A 21,102-nucleotide genomic window follows, 5' to 3' on the forward strand; every position below is an offset into this window, starting at 1 on the left:
TGAGCCACCAGAGGCCCTTATTTGTTTGCTCCCTTGTTCTGGAACAAACTGTGGTACATTATAGACTACCTTTTGCTAATATTCCTAGTCGTACATTTTGCATAGAATATCGCACATGTTAGTGTCCGCAGATGAGGTTAGAGACAAATGACAATAGATATACAATGATTTCATCATGCAAATGACACAGCTGATATACTTTTGTTAGATATCATGACAAGATTACATGTCATTTGCATGATGACATTCTAGCTCACAGATTGTTATTTTTCTGGCATAGGATTTTTCCCCCCTATCCTGCTCTATGGAGTGGAGAGTTGGTCTCTGACAGAAAGCCACTTGAAGAGACTAGAAGCATTTGAAATGTATAACAGATTATACTGTTACGTATAAGTTGGGTTGACAAAATCAGAAATGAGGAGGTAATAAGCCATCTGGGAAAGCCAAAAGAAATCATCAAAACCAATAAAAAAGCAAAAATTAGAATATTTTGGACATGTGATGCAACACCCAGAAAAATATGGAGGATTCACTTAATCCTCCAAGGAAAGATTGAAGGAAAACAAGGTCTAGGCAGAATATCATGGCTTCAAAATCTAAGGGACTGGTTTGGACAAAACTCAACAGCACTTTTTCGTGTGGCTGTTGATAAAAATAGGATCACCAACATGATTGCCAATGTCCGATGATGGATATGGCACAAGAAGAAGAAAAAGCTTTCTAAGGATACTGTTACTTGCATAATGTACAAGCGCAAGGATACATAGTGTACCAACTAATTTCTTGCCAGGATGAAGGATGGGAAACGTGGACCAGGTAGAATGGTCTCCTTACTAGAACAAAGTATTTTACTGGGGTGTGCTTACATGTGGAAGATCTAGAGATTCCTTACTCTCTGGCAGGTCTTTAACAGGTCAATGAAACTGGTTCCAAAGAAGGCAAAACTGGTAAAAGGAAAAGTAGGACATCAGTAGTCTACTATGGTATTCATTTTCTGTCCAAGCAATACAATAAAAACAGAGAGAAATAACTATCTTTGCCAATTGGAACTTAGTAAACATAGGCACCTGCTAAATTGATAGGGCCCTGGAAAATAGGTATTACCCCCACCTCACCAAAGTCTTAATTCAGTTCCAAATATAACTTGGTGGCTGACTGCATGCTAAGGAACATGCTAACAAAGCAATCATAGAAGGAATAATTCATTTAGAACCAATGTAAAAAAAAATGTCCTGGGAAACAGAGAACCCTGGAACATATGCAGCTACCCAATAGCCTAAGTGAACGAGACAAAGTACGGTATCTGTTTGCTTCCCATTTAGAATACCCAGCCTCTTGGTTTCTGACTTCTCAGTTAATATTTTATATAGTATTTAAGGTACCACACAGACACCATCAAATCCAAGTCAAACCTTGGTGACTAGGTGGAGATATCCACATAATTATTTTGGCATTAATATAGGTATTGATGGTCATTGCCCTTTTCTGAGATTTCTCTGAGATTTCATAGTTTAGTTCACAAGCCTGCGATTTGTGAACAAGCTTGGGATTTGGGATTCATATTAACAAAGTCTGATCCTGCTTAGCTTTTATGGGATTGGCAAGGTTCAAGTAGGGCCATCAGCTTGTTGTGTGCACATTATTGCTTTATAATGAGCCATTTTGCTTGATGCTTTCAAACTGACCAAACTGGACGCTTATGATATGCAGAAGATCCAGGTCACTTCCACACGACGGTTTTCGTTTCCCAAACCACCAGAAACAAACCACAGAGAATGCTTCATACAATAGTTAGTGTACCCTCTCTCTGGCGAACAAAAGGGTACAAAATGGCGTGCAACTAATGCCTTCTGTCACATCCATTTTGTTTGGCATTTGAAATCGCCGAGTGTTTGCAATTGGAAACGCTGAAAAGCCTCCACAATGACACACCACCAAATTGTTATTCCCCTGCTGAGTTTATTAAGCTACGTCAGCTTAAAGGGGAGAACCAGGAGCCACAAGGTGGGTAAGTGTTCTTCTAGTATTGGGGAAATGGTCTGTTACCAAGTCCTGAAGATTTCCAGTGCTTCTGTTAGAAAGTCTGATTCAGTGCACTGCCTATAGTCCCTCACCTGAGGTGGGAATAAATTGACTCAGCTGCCAAACAATGACAATATTTTGAGATCATGCCTTTAATAACTCTTGCTAGATTTAGTTTAAACAGTTTAATAAGCTCCAGGTAATCTCCAGAGGAATGTCTGGGGCTAAAAACGGCTCACAAGCCAGGGATTTCCTATTAGTTGCAACCAAAATATATAGGGTTGACCCTGCCCTTAGACATACAGGATTCAATTTGTTTACATTTATGCAGCAAAAATGTGCACCTCGAATTTAGCTAAGAAAATCACAGCAAGCCGAATGAGAAAGATGAAAATGTAATTGGTTTGAGGATGCAGGCCTAAATAAAGTGCAGTTTAAACAGGTAGAATAAAAGACATGGATGTCTCATGCCTAATCTGCCATTTTTCTCCTTTTAGGATTAAATGTATGGCTTTTTGTATTGAAGTGAAGAACTACGGATGAACTATAATTATGAAAAATATGCATTCTTGGGGGAATTAAAAATAACTGAACACAAACGACACAAAGAATAGATTATCTGATCTCTTAAAAATATGATTGTGGCATGTTTTAACATATCTGTTCTCAGTCATCAAAGGTACAGTACACCAGAAGCTTGTGTATACCAAATTTTTGGTTCCTCAACATATAATTAAGGGGCTTTTCCCATTAATTATTTGCTTTATGTTTCAAAAGTGACTTATGCATCCAATTATGCTCCAAAGCTAGTGAAACAAAAATTCAGGCCCACACTTTAAGGAATTTTTTTTCATGTTTGGACTATGCTTTTCTATAATATCCTTAGTTGTATAGCTTTAATTCATTTCAGCTAATGTGTGTAAAATATCCTAGCAACTGTGTACATATAGTTTATCCAAAGGATAAACACCATACTGTTAAATTAACAGCACCACAGCCTTGAAAAGTCATTGTACAGACATATCCATTGAGAAATAAATACTATAGCAGTCATTTCAATAGGATGTTTTCTTCCCACGATACAATGACCATAGCAAACTCAGTTGGCCTTTGGCTCTGTTTCTGATGATGACAGAGTATGTTTTCAACAAAATAGACACACACACACACCCAAAAAAAATAGAAGTGGAACTATTTTAATGGTCCAAATGCATGGGTCTCTTAATTATATGTCGAGGAACCCAAAAATTGGTATACACAATTTTTTGCTGTACTGTACCTTTAATGACTGAGAACGGATATGTTAAAACATGCCACAAACATATCAATGCTTAACCCCAATTGCCTATACAGGCCTAGGACTCAGCTCTTCTTTCTTTTGACACTAGTACCCAAGATCAACTGAAACTGATTGATAGAAGCCAGAAAGAAGAAAAGAAAATACTTCCTCACAAGATGAACTGTTATAGAAGTCATGTTTCAAGATGTGATGAATGCCATTGACTCAGAACAGACCTGTTATTGGAAATGAAATCTTTTTGTTGCTATCAGGCAGCTTCCTTCCGACGAGCAATTTGCCAGGATGACATTTATACCAACAGGAAATACCTCCTGTCTTTATGTTCTGTTTGTGGTTACCTGGAACCATTTGCTGGGCTACTGCTGATGCTAAAATTGGAAATAAGTGCTGGCACAACAAAGTACATTAGCAATGGAAAAACAAAAGTACCTATCTTGAATAGTATCTTTCTATAGTTTCAGGGGGAACATAAATTGTTGCTGAAGATGATCCATAGAATCAGGTGTACAGTCCTATGCTTGATATGGCTAATTTAAGAGATGGGAGTCTTCTTTTGGAGTTTAACCTTAACCAGTTTTGACGTAATTTTTTTCTTTGTTTGTTTGTGCAAGTTACAGTATATTTGACCTTGCAGATTTTTTTATTAGTTCATAGTTTCTGGCATCTATATTTTACAGCTTTATATAACTGACAGGTCTCTCAAGGCCAGTTTTAACATTTCAACCATTTTCTAGGATTTTGCTGCCCACTTGCCCTTGTGCTAAAATTCATTGGGAGAAATATATTGTTTCAGTTCTATGTATAGCATTGTTACAGCTACCTTCCAGGTAGCTATATTGGTATTCAAATATAAATGTATTTTATTGTGCAGGCAATCTGGTGTCTCGTAGAATATTTCACAAGTAATAAAGGACAGTCAAGAAACTTGATGTTTTCATGAAAACATTATTCCCTATTGTGTACTTATTCCACATTCATATAGTTCATAGTTCATATGAAAAACCATGATTTAGCATTATGAGGAAACCCTGTATAATTATTTCATCTAGTTTCTTCTTCTGGCGAAGTTGAAAGAAACAACTTTAGTTTAGGAATATATCGGAAATGAATTTTGGTTATTTTTAACTATGGTTAATGATAAATTAGATTCAAAACAATAATTTGTTTAGCTGGAGAGAGTAGTGATGCAAGGAAAGAAAGATGTCTCATTCTCCAAAATGGCTTTTTGATTCCTTAGCAGTTCTTAAAGATAGCTTCAATGCGCATCAACAAATTTCTTCAAGAAAAGGAAGACACTCAGAAGCTCTGCCAGAAGTATTATGAAGCTCAATTTCAGATCAGATATGCCATGGGCAATTTACAAGCACATGGAACTCTCTGAGAGAGAAATTTAAGGTAAAAAATCTGGCAGTTGAAAAGGATCCTGATAGTACAATAAACGCAATATGTGTCTTGTGGGTGGAAGAAATACATATCTAAATTAAGGAGAATGGCCTAGTCTCTCAGTAAAAGGGCAGGTACAAAAGAGTGGCTAAATGTTATGAACAATTTCCAAAAGATTCTAAAGTTTTAAGATTCTATGGCAAATGTACCTATTATCATAGGTCTGTCTAGACAAATGATTACAATTTAATTTGGTTTATACTCAGTTGTACAAGAAAAAGATAATAGAGGCTTATTTATACACTTTTGCTACCATCGGTATGAGTTTATTTTTTATCTTATTCCTTTGAAGTGGTTTTTTTTCCCCTTTCACTTTTACACCCAGAACCTAGCTGTGCATTGAAGAATTTTTCACTAGGTGATTATGGCTTTTGTTTACTTTCTGTTTCTTGCATGTCTCCTTTCTTTTAATAGGGTTAAGGCAATGCTGAAAGGTTTTACAGTATGCATTATAGAGAGACAAGCTTAAATGTATGCTGCCATTTCTACAAAGCCGATAAGACTCAACCAGGCCATGTTGCTATTTGAAGCAGGCAAAGGGCAAGGGCAAGTTATCCATCTGTGGTTGCTTCTGTTGCTGTTCCTTGTCATTTCTTTCTGTACCCTGTTCTTTTAAACTGCCTCCCACCAATTTCTTTGTTACGGATCAGAATCTCCAACTCATCTTTTGTAGGCAAGGTAACCACTAACCAATTCTGAGATATCTAACTTATCACAAACTGCACAAAAAGATCACTTTCCAATACACATCAGTTTTCCGAGATAAGAAAAGTACAGGGAGGATAGTTATAAAACCCAGCTACATGCTATACAATAAAGCCATATTTATTTCTGGCTTCCATACAACCTATTTTATACTTGATATAAAAGTAAATATTTATATAGAGATAAGCTAAGAATCAACTGCATCTTGCCATTAGTTGAGCAGCTGTGATGTCATGGAATTATGACATAAATGAACTGGATAAATTCTGAGAAGAAGGATAATGCAAAGATCGGAAGCTATTGTTTGGTTTAAAAGGAGAAGAACTATATATAGGAGGCCTAGATCAGATCACAACAAATACAACTGCTGTGAGCCCTAAAATAGTCTTAACATAGTTAAAACAAAAATCCTTGCTACCCAAAATCAAGAAATTGTTATTCTGCATGCATATTGTGAGATTCTACCCATTCCCATTACTTCACTCACTGGGGTCATATTGTAATTCCTAGCTACAAAAATGTGTCCCCACTGTGTTAAATGAATGTAGGCAAAGCATTATTTCTAATAAGGTGAGGACAATACAATCCTCTAGCTTAGATAATATATTCCATCTTTGTGAAGACCTGTACTTTATATTTATTCTAAACCCTTAGGATGGCATGTCTAACAAAGTGATTGTTGAAATCAACATTTATTTAATCTTATCATACCATAAGCAGGCATACCATCCAAATTTTCATTCATGGCCCTCCAGATAAGTAACCTCTTGTTTTGGAGAGCCACCCACTCTTTGAGCCAGATCAAACAACAAGCCTCAAAATACAATTTCAAATCTGATCAACCCAAATCCTCTTTCTTTAGCATCTTGCAGTAATTTATATCTAATTCTTGTTTTCCCCTCACTTGTTACAGTATATGAACATAGAATTACTCATTTGCCATTGTTTAAATGGAGTATCAATTATAAGTATTGAAAAAGTCTGAAATAGAAATAAATAACATCTTTGGTAAAACATTCATCTTAATTATAGAAATTCTACCCAATAAAGATAGTTGTAATTTATCCCATCTTGATAGATCTTTTCTGATATTATTTCACAGAGGTGGCATGAACTTCTCTTGTGCACTGAAGTTACTCTGTTCAGATTAGAGTGACACTCCAGCCTTGTGAGTTAGAAATCCAACACAATTATTGTATTTAGCTTTTAATACCAGCATGTACATGCCTTTTCATATTCACCTAGGATTATTAGCATTACAATTTAGTTTCCATTGTTACAAGAGATTATAATTTTGATTATTTTTTTGCCTTGATTCCAAATGGTCAACTTAAATTATGGTTGCCAAAGCACAACTATGTTTCTTAAAAACTCCCCAGGTAATGATGCATTCATGACAATCTGAGGTACTTGTTTTCCTTTGTTCCTGAATCTTATCACCAAGATTTTGCAGAATTTATTTATTTAGTGAAATTATATGGCCAGCTACTCACTCTTGGTGACTCTGGGCCACTTCCAAAAAAAAGGTTTATTTTGAAATAATATTCATTCACCTGAAGACTTACTAATGGTAGTCGGGTATATTAGTAATACACAGCTCATCAAATTAAAATGAACCACCAATACAGCCATTGTGAGAGGAATTTTTGAATTCAGCTTAAATCCATAACACAATAAGTATTTATATAGGAGATAATATCAAAATTAATTTAGCCCTTAGGAAGAGGGGGAGAGAGAGAATGAATTATGAACTGTAATTTAACTTTAAGTAGAATGACAGTGTGGGGCAGTAGAGGATAAGACAGGCTAATCAATTATGGTGATTGCATCAGTTGCTGTTATTTCTGTACTGTTGACTCAAAGAAGGTAAGACATTCCTTGCCTTACCGCGTTGGGTCTCTGCTCTTTACTTGGAGTTTGTCTCATTTTGAGGGGCTGATTGAAAGAGCTACTTCATGAAGAAGTTCAGCCCCCTCCCTGCCGGGAAAGAAACTCCTTTGATAGGGTATAAGAATAAAGTCAAAATCCTCAGAATTTTAGCACTATTTCTTCTACCTGCTGAAGGAGTCCAGCTCCCCTTGAGAGTGTTGTGACCCAGGCCCAAGTAAGTAGTAGTAGACACAATCAGTTCAAAAACAAACAGACTTTATTAGAACAGCTGAGAATTAACTCATTCTCAGCGTAGTCCAAACTAAATCAAAACAAATTCTTCATAACACAATTTTTCAGTCTTATCACCAACCTTGGTCTAATTAGGCAAACTGCCAGAGGCTTTTCTTGGCAAAAATTCAAAAGCAGAAGACACTGATAAGAAATAAATGCAGCAAGACAAGGAGCAATTCTATCAATGTTGTTTTCTAGCAAAGAGACCAAATGTCGTTGCTGGTCTTTTAAGCCTTATGGGAGGAGCCAATCATCTCTTGGCCCTACTCCCATGTCGTCCTCTTTGCTTTAGCTGCTCTTGCCTTCTGGCAGCTCTTCTCATGCATGCATTAGGAACAGGCTCCTCCTGTTCCTCTGCTTCACTACTGTCAGCCTCTGGAGGCTCCAGAATCCGCACATTACTCCCAGATGGCCCTGGTCCCATCTCTGCCTCTGACACAGAGCTCTCATCCGGGCCTCCCCCAGCCTCCAGGACTTGCCCATGTTCTTCCTCAGCCTCATCACTGCCCGACTCTGCTGCCAGTTCCACAGGCTGCTGGTGGACCACAACAAGGAGGCAACTCTTTCATCCAGTCCCCAGAGATGAATGGGAGTCTTCTCTCCAGATGGCAGCAGCTTGCAACCTTCCCTGATAGCTTCCCCACTGACTTTCTGTGGAAGCTGGCAGAGAAGATTGTCAAATGGTGATAAAGAGGTGCTTGGCAACTGGTTGTAAGTAGGGACAGATTGCCAAGCACCCAGGTTGCAAACATCTTGACCATGAGGTGATGAGGTGATATTTTGCAATGACCAGAAGTGCTTTACGGGACATAATGCACCTTTTCCAAGGCCACTGTAATTGCAGGCTACATGAATAATTGTAAGATGAGGACTACCTGTATTGCCACTGGTGCTGTAGATTTAAGAATGTACCTTCTGGGCAGTGGTGAAATCCATTTACCTTCGCTACTGGTTCAGGAACAGGAGCGTGTGCACGCCTCTTCTGCACATGGACAGAGGGTCAAGAACAGGATGTAATGATGTCCCGGCAGGTGGGCAGACCCTCCCACCACCGGTGCTACTGGTTCGTGCGAGCCGGATAGATCCGGTTGGATTTCACCACTGCTTCTGGGATAGCACAGCTGAATTTAGCTTTTACTCTATAATTCAAATAAAAATGTGGCAAGGACAAAATTATTAATGCAAAATAAAGTCTATCTAATGTAGGAAATTTCATTTGAATTGCAATGTCCAGTTTAATGCAAAAAGCAGGTTGTATTTTCACAAACTGTTGTAAGAAATGGTTGAAATATAAGTCATTGGTATTATCATTTCTTCGCTTTTATGGAATCAAAGAATTCCCACAAAGGTTTTTGGAGAACAGGAGTAAATTGCTTTTTGAACATTTAATCATTTCTTCATTATCAGCAAAAAATAATTATAATCCCCTTTTCCACTGGTAAATTTCCTTTACTATATCAGCATTAACACCTGTTAATACTAACAGTCACTGTCATAATCTCTATGCCTGCAGTTGTATGCAAAGTTTTACTTGTTTTAGGCATATGACATAGAGTTTCAATATCAAATACAGCCAATGAGGACTTTATAAAAGTCCAAGGGACATTTCACAGTATACTTTGGGATATCTCATATGTTAGAGCTGGTATTGCATTCCAAGCTGATTTCTTTGCTTTGGGTGCAATTCTGCGCCATCTGAGAAAGAAGAGTTTCCTGGGGAAGTGAGTTTATGGTTCAGGATAATTTAAAGTTAATTGCATGGAGCTCCATTTATTACTCATTTCAATATACTTTGATTTATGCTAGATAGGGCTTTGTGCACTCCATAGATTTGTCCCTGTTATTTGGAAGTGACCCTGGATATGGTTGGCTTGTCAAGTGGATTGAGACGATCCAGGTTCAAGTCCCCCATGAAAACTTACTGGGTAACTTTGAGCAAATCACTCAGTCTCAGATCAGTATTCCTCATGTAAGTCATGGTGCAATCCTAAATAAAAGGCAGGATATGAATCTAACAAATCATTATTGTCACGTTAATCTTTATCATCAAGATTTCTTACATCTTTTCCTACCAACAAACCACAATACAGTAATACACTGTATCTGGCTTTACAATAAATTTATTCTGTGACTGCTTTCATTTCATCATAATGAAATTATAATAAATGTTAAAACTCTATTTTTCTAGATTTTTGCTATTTCAAATAGCAGGCGAGATGAAGACTGATGCTATTTTGAAGGAATAAAGGCATATACCCGTGAACACCAGCTCTGAATCCATCTACAACCAATAAAATTGTATCTTCCACTTGATACTTGTTATTTTAAAATTTCTTCATGCAATGAGTCATGTTTTTTTTTTAAAGGTACTATTCATTCTTATTTTGAATCAGCATGAGTCAAGAATAATTATTCCAATTTAGTTATAAGTGGTAGATAATGGAAACAACCATCAAATATATCCATAGTCATTGTACCTGTAAACTTACAAATGCTCTTGTACTAGCAAATTCACTTGCAGACATAAGAAAAGGTTAGTGCCTTATTAAATTGCCTATTATTTCAGAAATTCAGCTACTGGGGCTTTGAGGCCTGCAGAATATTAGCAACACACTGTTTGAGCAAGACAGTAGAACTGATTTTTTTTCTTGCTCCTCCTTTCAAAACAACACATTCCATGCATATTAGTCCTGTGTTGCCCTGTGTTCAATAACATGTGCTCCTAGGTTCTGCCTACATAATTCCTCAGGTTTGCTATGCTGCTTCAACATGTTGGAGATGTGTGTGGGAGGGTATCCATGGGGGTGAGAAATTAGGAAGAATGTTCTCAGCAAGGTCACTGAAGGTATGAAGGTCATGCAGTTGTCCACCTAAAGCAGGGGTGTTAAACTCGCATCATCGCAGCGTCATCACGTGACAAATTGTGACTTTTTCCCCCTTTGCTGGCATGGGTGTGGCCAGCATGTGACACGTCGGGCCCACGGGCCACGAGTTTGACACCCCTGACCTAAAGCAAGAAGGCAGTTTATAGGAAGATGCTACATGGATGGTCATTTTGGTGACAATAGCAAAGGTATAATTTGATCAAGAAAGACCACATGGATAAGCAATATAAAATGATATATAGCACCAGATTATGGGCCCCTCAGGACATATGGCATTTAACACACTACTGAAGAAAAGCTGAGAATCTTTTGAAGTAGTTATGATGCTCATGATATAGGAAGATTAAAGTCTTTAGAACATCTAGATGCTGATGTTGCTAGTCAGAAGAAATAAAATCTGAAGCTGCAAAGACAGAATTATAGTAGTAAAATGGAATAAAAGAAGCATGAACATGGAAAGATTCAATATAATGAAGATGAAATGAAGTAATTGGATATTGAGATCTTAGGTATCATTGACTAGAAATGAACTGAAACTTGACACTTTCATTCAGAAGACCATGCTATATACCATATTTTTCAAACTATAAGATGCACTCCCCCCCAAAAAGGGTGGGTGGAAATGTCTGTGTGTCTTATAGATCAAATGTTGCCAAAGCCCTGCCCACCCGCTGGCCCCCACCCTTCAGCCTCTGTCTCCCAGCAATTTGCTTACTTGCAGAAAACAGCAAACAGCCTGGTCAGCTTCAGCACAGCCTGGTTTAGCACAAGCAGCTGATTGGTAATTGGATGAGACTCCCGGAATACCAACAATCAGCTGTTTCAGGCCGTGGGGATTGCAACCACCCATCACCGCTGCCGCCTATCACCGCCTCCACATGACCCATTTTTGGCCTCTGTGCATCTCATTTTTGGCCTGTTCCAGGTGGCAGGGATCACTGCTGCTGCCATCACATTTGGCAGTGATAGGTGGCGACGGCAATCCCCACCGCCTGGAACAGATGGAAAACGGGATGTGCAGAGACTGAAAATGGGGCACGTGGAGGCGGTGATAGATGGCGGCAGTGATGAGCAGTGACAGAGGTGATGGGTGGTGGCGATCCCCGCAGCATGATACAGCTGGTCAGTGGTATTCCGGGTGGCCGATTCAACCACCATTTACCTGCTTGTGCTAAATCAGGCTGTGCTGAAGCTGACCAGGCTGTTTGCTGTTTGTTGCAAGGAGACAAATTGCTGGAAGGCAGAGGCAGATTTTTTTTCTTGTTTTCCTCCCCAAAAGCTAGATGTGTCTTATAGTCTGGAGAGTCTTATAATCTGAAAAAGATGGTACTTACTCAGGCACAAAAACTGATGCCATATCTTTCATAGTTAAGAAAGAGAAAGTCACTACTTCAACGGATTGCTGTAAGTGACTAAATAATATCAGGTTGACTTAATAGTTGGCCATATGATATGATAGTTACCATGTTTGTGTTCCAGCCATCAATGCAGAAAAAAAGTAATTTTACAATCAAGTTCAATCTGAAATCAAGACAACATGCAAGCAAGACATATTGCTTGTGGTTGCTTACTGGAATGCCAAGATTGGAAATAGGACTAAAATGTAGATGGAAAGTATGACTTAGGATACAGAGAGGAAACAGGAGTTTAATTTTTCAATTTCTGCAGATCCAATATTTTTTTCATTGCTAACACAGTCTTCAAACAGTGGCCACATGGTCATCCATGTATATATGGAATATATATAAAGTGATTATTTTATTGATATGCAGATATAGAACAACTCATTTATAATGGCAAGCTATGGCCAGTAGCTGATTGTGTAACAGATCATGAACTGTTTGTATGCAAGATCCAAAGCAAACTAAAGCAAGAACAAAGTCAGAGTTTTCATAATATGATCTTGACCATATAGCCATCATTTTCAGGAGAACATCAGGAATTTATTTTAGGTGGTTCAGTAACTATTGACAAGAAATCAGAGGATATGATATCTGTCTTTAAGGATGAATGTGAAAAGAGATTGTGAAAGAACAAAAAATAGAAGAAACCAAAAGATTGGAAAAATAGTAGAAATTGCCAAGAATAAAAATAAGCCAAAGCAAAAAGAGCAAACCTTTCAGAAACAAATTTAACAAAAATAATAAACAATAATAAACAAAGTTGTTAAAGACATAAGAGACAATATTATAACATCTGTAAAGACACTGAATATGGAAAGGCCGCAGAAAAATAAAGGAAGTCTTTCAAAAGATCACTGAATTCAGAAAGATATTTCAACCGTACCAATAGAAGAGAATATATGTAGATCAGGGTTGAAGTAGTTGCAGTGGGCTTTGGCATTAAGGTCATTTGATATGAGAACTCCAAGATCTTTGACAGGGTGGGGGTCGTCAGTTAGGTAGTGACCATCAAGTTTGTACTTGATGTTAGGGTTCTTTTTTCCAATATGTAAGACTGAGCATTTGCTGGTTGAGATTTGGAGTTGCCAAGTTTTAGACCAATCGGAAATTAAGTCGAGGTCTTCTTGAAGGGTAGAAGTATTATTAGTGGTATTAAATAGTTTGACATCGTCAGCAAAGAGAACACAATAACTTGAGATGAGGTCACAGAGATCATTTATGTATAGTATGAAGAGTTTTGGTCCAAGAACACTACCTTGGGGAATGCCACTTTTGACAGGAACAGGATTTGATATAGCGTTGCCAATTTTGACCACTTGTTGTCTGTTTGACAGGAACAGGATTTGATATAGCGTTGCCAATTTTGACCACTTGTTGTCTGTTTGACAGGAACAGGATTTGATATAGCGTTGCCAATTTTGACCACTTGTTGTCTGTTTGACAGGAACAGGATTTGATATAGCGTTGCCAATTTTGACCACTTGTTGTCTGTTTGACAGGAACAGGATTTGATATAGCGTTGCCAATTTTGACCACTTGTTGTCTGTTTGACAGGAACAGGATTTGATATAGCGTTGCCAATTTTGACCACTTGTTGTCTGTTTGACAGGAACAGGATTTGATATAGCGTTGCCAATTTTGACCACTTGTTGTCTGTTTGACAGGAACAGGATTTGATATAGCGTTGCCAATTTTGACCACTTGTTGTCTGTTTGACAGGAACAGGATTTGATATAGCGTTGCCAATTTTGACCACTTGTTGTCTGTTTGACAGGAACAGGATTTGATATAGCGTTGCCAATTTTGACCACTTGTTGTCTGTTTGACAGGAACAGGATTTGATATAGCGTTGCCAATTTTGACCACTTGTTGTCTGTTTGACAGGAACAGGATTTGATATAGCGTTGCCAATTTTGACCACTTGTTGTCTGTTTGACAGGAAGGCATTTATCCAATTGTGAAGAGGTCCCAAATGCCGTAGGATTTTAGTTTGAGGAGTAGTTTATCATGTACTACTGAATCAAAAGCTTTGCAGAAGTTCAACCCTGATCTACATATATTCTCTTCAAATTAATATAGCATATTTTTACATATATATATACATATATATATATATACATACACGTATACATACATACATATACATACATACATATATATATACACATATATACATATATATATATATATATATATATACATACATATATATATATACATATATATATACACATATATATATAGGTCTTTGGTTGTTCGGGTTTTCTCCAAGATTGGAAATAGGACTAAAATGTAGATGGAAAGTATGACTTAGGATACAGAGAGGAAACAGGAGTTTAATTTTTCAATTTCTGCAGATCCAATATTTTTTTCATTGCTAACACAGTCTTCAAACAGTGGCCACATGGTCATCCATGTATATATGGAATATATATAAAGTGATTATTTTATTGATATGCAGATATAGAACAACTCATTTATAATGGCAAGCTATGGCCAGTAGCTGATTGTGTAACAGATCATGAACTGTTTGTATGCAAGATCCAAAGCAAACTAAAGCAAGAACAAAGTCAGAGTTTTCATAATATGATCTTGACCATATAGCCATCATTTTCAGGAGAACATCAGGAATTTATTTTAGGTGGTTCAGTAACTATTGACAAGAAATCAGAGGATATGATATCTGTCTTTAAGGATGAATGTGAAAAGAGATTGTGAAAGAACAAAAATCGTGGAGGCGGTGATAGATGGCGGCAGTGATGAGCAGTGACAGAGGTGATGGGTGGTGGCGATCCCGCAGCATGATACAGCTGGTCAGTGGTATTCCGGTGGCGATTCAACCACCATTTACCTGCTTGTGCTAAATCAGGCTGTGCTGAAGCTGACCAGGCTGTTTGCTGTTTGTTGCAAGGAGACAAATTGCTGGAAGGCAGAGGCAGATTTTTCTTGCTCCTCCTTTCAAAACAACACATTCCATGCATATTAGTCCTGTGTTGCCCTGTGTTCAATAACATGTGCTCCTAGGTTCTGCCTACATAATTCCTCAGGTTTGCTATGCTGCTTCAACATGTTGGAGATGTGTGTGGGAGGGTATCCATGGGGGTGAGAAATTAGGAAGAATGTTCTCAGCAAGGTCACTGAAGGTATGAAGGTCATGCAGTTGTCCACCTAAAGCAGGGGTGTCAAACTCGCATCATCGCAGCGTCATCACGTGACAAATTGTGACTTTTTCCCCCTTTGCTGGCATGGGTGTGGCCAGCATGTGACACGTCGGGCCCACGGGCCACGAGTTTGACACCCTGACCTAAAGCAAGAAGGCAGTTTATAGGAAGATGCTACATGGATGGTCATTTTGGTGACAATAGCAAAGGTATAATTTGATCAAGAAAGACCACATGGATAAGCAATATAAAATGATATATAGCACCAGATTATGGGCCCTCAGGACATATGGCATTTAACACACTACTGAAGAAAAGCTGAGAATCTTTTGAAGTAGTTATGATGCTCATGATATAGGAAGATGCTACATGGATGGTCATTTTGGTGACAATAGCAAAGGTATAATTTGATCAAGAAAGACCACATGGATAAGCAATATAAAATGATATATAGCACCAGATTATGGGCCCTCAGGACATATGGCATTTAACACACTACTGAAGAAAAGCTGAGAATCTTTTGAAGTAGTTATGATGCTCATGATATAGGAAGATGCTACATGGATGGTCATTTTGGTGACAATAGCAAAGGTATAATTTGATCAAGAAAGACCACATGGATAAGCAATATAAAATGATATATAGCACCAGATTATGGGCCCTCAGGACATATGGCATTTAACACACTACTGAAGAAAAGCTGAGAATCTTTTGAAGTAGTTATGATGCTCATGATATAGGAAGATTAAAGTCTTTAGAACATCTAGATGCTGATGTTGCTAGTCAGAAGAAATAAAATCTGAAGCTGCAAAGACAGAATTATAGTAGTAAAATGGAATAGAATAGAATAGAATAGAATAGAATAGAATGGAATAGAATAGAATAGAATAGAATAGAATAATAAATATAGAATAGAATAGAACAGAATAGAATAATAAATATAGAATAGAATAGAATAATAAATATAGAATAGAATAATAAATATAGAATAGAATAGAATAGAATAGAATAATAAATATAGAATAGAACAGAATAGAATAGAACAGAATAGAATAGAATGGAATGGAATAAAAGAAGCATGAACATGGAAAGATTCAATATAATGAAGATGAAATGAAGTAATTGGATATTGAGATCTTAGGTATCATTGACTAGAAATGAACTGAAACTTGACACTTTCATTCAGAAGACCATGCTATATACCATATTTTTCAAACTATAAGATGCACTCCCCCCCAAAAAGGGTGGGTGGGAATGTCTGTGTCTTATAGATCAAATGTTGCCAAAGCCCTGCCCACCCGCTGGCCCCCACCCTTCAGCCTCTGTCTCCCAGCAATTTGCTTACTTGCAGAAAACAGCAAACAGCCTGGTCAGCTTCAGCACAGCCTGGTTTAGCACAAGCAGCTGATTGGTAATTGGATGAGACTCCCGGAATACCAACAATCAGCTGTTTCAGGCCGTGGGGATTGCAACCACCCACCACCGCTGCCGCCTATCACCGCCTCCACATGACCCATTTTTGGCCTCTGTGCATCTCATTTTTGGCCTGTTCCAGGTGGCAGGGATCACTGCTGCTGCCATCGCATTTGGCAGTGATAGGTGGCGACGGCAATCCCCACCGCCTGGAACAGATGGAAAACGGGATGTGCAGAGACTGAAAATGGGGCACGTGGAGGCGGTGATAGATGGCGGCAGTGATGAGCAGTGACAGAGGTGATGGGTGGTGGCGATCCCCGCAGCATGATACAGCTGGTCAGTGGTATTCCGGGTGGCCGATTCAACCACCATTTACCTGCTTGTGCTAAATCAGGCTGTGCTGAAGCTGACCAGGCTGTTTGCTGTTTGTTGCAAGGAGACAAATTGCTGGAAGGCAGAGGCAGATTTTTTTTCTTGTTTTCCTCCCCAAAAGCTAGATGTGTCTTATAGTCTGGAGAGTCTTATAATCTGAAAAAGATGGTACTTACTCAGGCACAAAAACTGATGCCATATCTTTCATAGTTAAGAAAGAGAAAGTCACTACTTCAACGGATTGCTGTAAGTGACTAAATAATATCAGGTTGACTTAATAGTTGGCCATATGATATGATAGTTACCATGTTTGTGTTCCAGCCATCAATGCAGAAAAAAAGTAATTTTACAATCAAGTTCAATCTGAAATCAAGACAACATGCAAGCAAGACATATTGCTTGTGGTTGCTTACTGGAATGCCAAGATTGGAAATAGGACTAAAATGTAGATGGAAAGTATGACTTAGGATACAGAGAGGAAACAGGAGTTTAATTTTTCAATTTCTGCAGATCCAATATTTTTTTCATTGCTAACACAGTCTTCAAACAGTGGCCACATGGTCATCCATGTATATATGGAATATATATAAAGTGATTATTTTATTGATATGCAGATATAGAACAACTCATTTATAATGGCAAGCTATGGCCAGTAGCTGATTGTGTAACAGATCATGAACTGTTTGTATGCAAGATCCAAAGCAAACTAAAGCAAGAACAAAGTCAGAGTTTTCATAATATGATCTTGACCATATAGCCATCATTTTCAGGAGAACATCAGGAATTTATTTTAGGTGGTTCAGTAACTATTGACAAGAAATCAGAGGATATGATATCTGTCTTTAAGGATGAATGTGAAAAGAGATTGTGAAAGAACAAAAAATAGAAGAAACCAAAAGATTGGAAAAATAGTAGAAATTGCCAAGAATAAAAATAAACCAAAGCAAAAAGAGCAAACCTTTCAGAAACAAATTTAACAAAAATAATAAACAATAATAAACAAAGTTGTTAAAGACATAAGAGACAATATTATAACATCTGTAAAGACACTGAATATGGAAAGGCCGCAGAAAAATAAAGGAAGTCTTTCAAAAGATCACTGAATTCAGAAAGATATTTCAACCGTACCAATAGAAGAGAATATATGTAGATCAGGGTTGAAGTAGTTGCAGTGGGCTTTGGCATTAAGGTCATTTGATATGAGAACTCCAAGATCTTTGACAGGGTGGGGGTCGTCAGTTAGGTAGTGACCATCAAGTTTGTACTTGATGTTAGGGTTCTTTTTTCCAATATGTAAGACTGAGCATTTGCTGGTTGAGATTTGGAGTTGCCAAGTTTTAGACCAATCGGAAATTAAGTCGAGGTCTTCTTGAAGGGTAGAAGTATTATTAGTGGTATTAAATAGTTTGACATCGTCAGCAAAGAGAACACAATAACTTGAGATGAGGTCACAGAGATCATTTATGTATAGTATGAAGAGTTTTGGCCCAAGAACACTACCTTGGGGAATGCCACTTTTGACAGGAACAGGATTTGATATAGCGTTGCCAATTTTGACCACTTGTTGTCTGTTTGACAGGAAGGCATTTATCCAATTGTGAAGAGGTCCCGAAATGCCGTAGGATTTTAGTTTGAGGAGTAGTTTATCATGTACTACTGAATCAAAAGCTTTGCAGAAGTTCAACCCTGATCTACATATATTCTCTTCAAATTAATATAGCATATTTTTTTACATACATATACATATATATATATATATATATATATATATATATATATATATATATATATATATATATATATATATTCTTCAAGATATGTTGTTTTATCTATGACAATTGTTTGTGTATACTGTTGTGACAAAAAGAAATTTAAAAAACTGGGATCATTGGTGCTCTCTGAACTTGGTTGTTTTGCTGCAGATGCTTGTTTACCCAACTAGGTAACATGCTCAGTGTGAAGTACTAGCACTGATAGAATATTAGGTAACATTTTCAGTTTTTCTTCAAGAACCAAAAACTCCACAGTTCCAGCCTTAAACTGGCATCCTAAAGGATACCAGTAGACAGACAGTAACTGATTTGAAGAAGATCAAAGATACTGAAATTCTATATAGTAGAGATGTCAACATCCAAAATACCTTAGAAGATAAGCTCTAATTTCCAAGAACCTCTAGTAATAGAAGATCAATTATTGACCAATCTCAAATTATCATATTTTGGACACATTATTCCAAGACCTAATTGTCTTGAAATGCTTATAATGCTGGGGAAAGTGGAATGAAATAGAAGAAAACAGCCAACTACAAGATGAATGGACTTGATGGTAAAATGCACAGTTAGAAGCTCTGAAGGACCAGGTTGGGGACATAAGATCCTGGAGAAGTTCTATCAATTTGGATGCTAGGAGTTTATATTGATTTGATGGAGCATAATGACTCAATCAATGACTATCTAGTGTTGTTTTCAATTTTTTTAAAATTTTTAGTTACAGGCATGCATTTTATAAGTCTCATAGCTTTTAGAGATTTTTGTTTTAAAAATGTTTTCCAATACAAACTTCTTTTTGTCTTTCAGTGAAACTATGGCAGTAAATGTGCTGAACTGAAAATACTGTAGCAATGTGGACATTTTACATTTTAAATGCCTTTCTATATGCTTCAGATTTACAGCATCTCCATTTTATGTATCTTCTAGGGTTCATTGTATCTATCTTAGTACTTTAACCTTTGTCATTTAACTCTATCCAACTTTAAACATTCTGCAGCTGTTTCTACAGGATTAAATTTCCTTCCTAGAATGTTGAATCTTTTATGCTGTTCTATAATTGTAGCATTTTATTAAAGGCGTTATAAGCAACATACAAGTCTGCTATACTGGCATTTTCTATCAGCCATTTGAATTAATGCAGAATATTTTATAAACGGAGCATAAACAACTACGTATTCCAAGTGAAACAAGCGAAGAACTCCATGATCAACAATTTTCTCAGATTTATTGCCTGTGAGTTTCTGTGGATCTGAGCAATTTCACAAACTGGAAATGGCTTCAGCACATTGTCTTGTGTATTTATAAGGGGTTCCCAATTACCAACATTCTTTTTCAAAGTCCTTTAGATACAGTATAGTCAGCTCTTATTTACTATATGCTTTCTTTTTAAAACACATTTTTGCACAGAATATGTATCAGTTTGCGTTACTCAGTGTTAAGATTCATTTTGCTAGGTGTCAGTACGATTACCCAGTAGATAAACAATTCTGTGAATCAAATCCCTATAAAGTCCCCATTCTGCTGAAACTGAGCTAAGTGAAGCTGGTCTTCAGGAACAGGAAGAAGAGAAATCAAAATCCTGCACAGTAGGATGGTTATGTTATAACAATTCTGCTGAAATGGAAAACAGAGGTAAGTTGAATGTTTGCCCATAATGTCCACTGAGAGCTTTAGGGACCAAAATATTTCCCATCTTCATTTTGCTACCCAATCTGCTGCTACTGTTCTAAATAAGCTATTTTATTTTATTTTTTCCTCTTACCAAGAAAATGATCCAGACTACTTAGGGATCACAGAATACATAGCTATGTAGCATTGTGACATTAATTAGATTTGGTTACACCAGGGACTGAAAGTGTTCTCAACTTTAAGACCACATATTTCTCTTAGAGCAGGGGAGTCAATTTGCCAGCCTGTGGGCGGAATGCATCACACGCAGCCCACGCCCACCCCAGCTCTGCAAAGGGAAAAACATTGCGATATGTCATGTGATGGCAACATGACACTGTGAGTTTGACACCCATGTCTTATAGGAAAAGTACTACAGTAGATGGGGTCAAGGCAGAAATGGACAGGCTTATACTTTTCTTTGCTTTTTTCTCTTCTCTTTTTGTTCATTTTAGGGCTACCTAGATATGGGCTGCAAAAATCCAGATGACCACTTTTCAGCAGCATCCAACAAATTGTAACTCAGTGCTACCAACTAACTGTACTCAGGATTTTAACAGTCCAGGCTTAAAGACTGGCAACTCTGATTCATCTGTTACTCATTTAATCACCCATTTATTGTCTTTCATGTCCATATCTAAACACAAAGCATCCACTGTGATTGTCTCCATATGTTTGCTACTACATTCCCAACCTTCCGGATCTTTAGCAAATGAAGTCAGGTCTAATAAGATGACAGATATGCAAGCACAGTAACCATCAGTCAAATTAATTTTGAAGGGCAATATTTTCCCT

The sequence above is a fragment of the Ahaetulla prasina genome, chromosome 3, assembly GCF_028640845.1.
Source record: "Ahaetulla prasina isolate Xishuangbanna chromosome 3, ASM2864084v1, whole genome shotgun sequence".
Classification (NCBI taxonomy): Eukaryota; Metazoa; Chordata; class Lepidosauria; order Squamata; family Colubridae; genus Ahaetulla; species Ahaetulla prasina.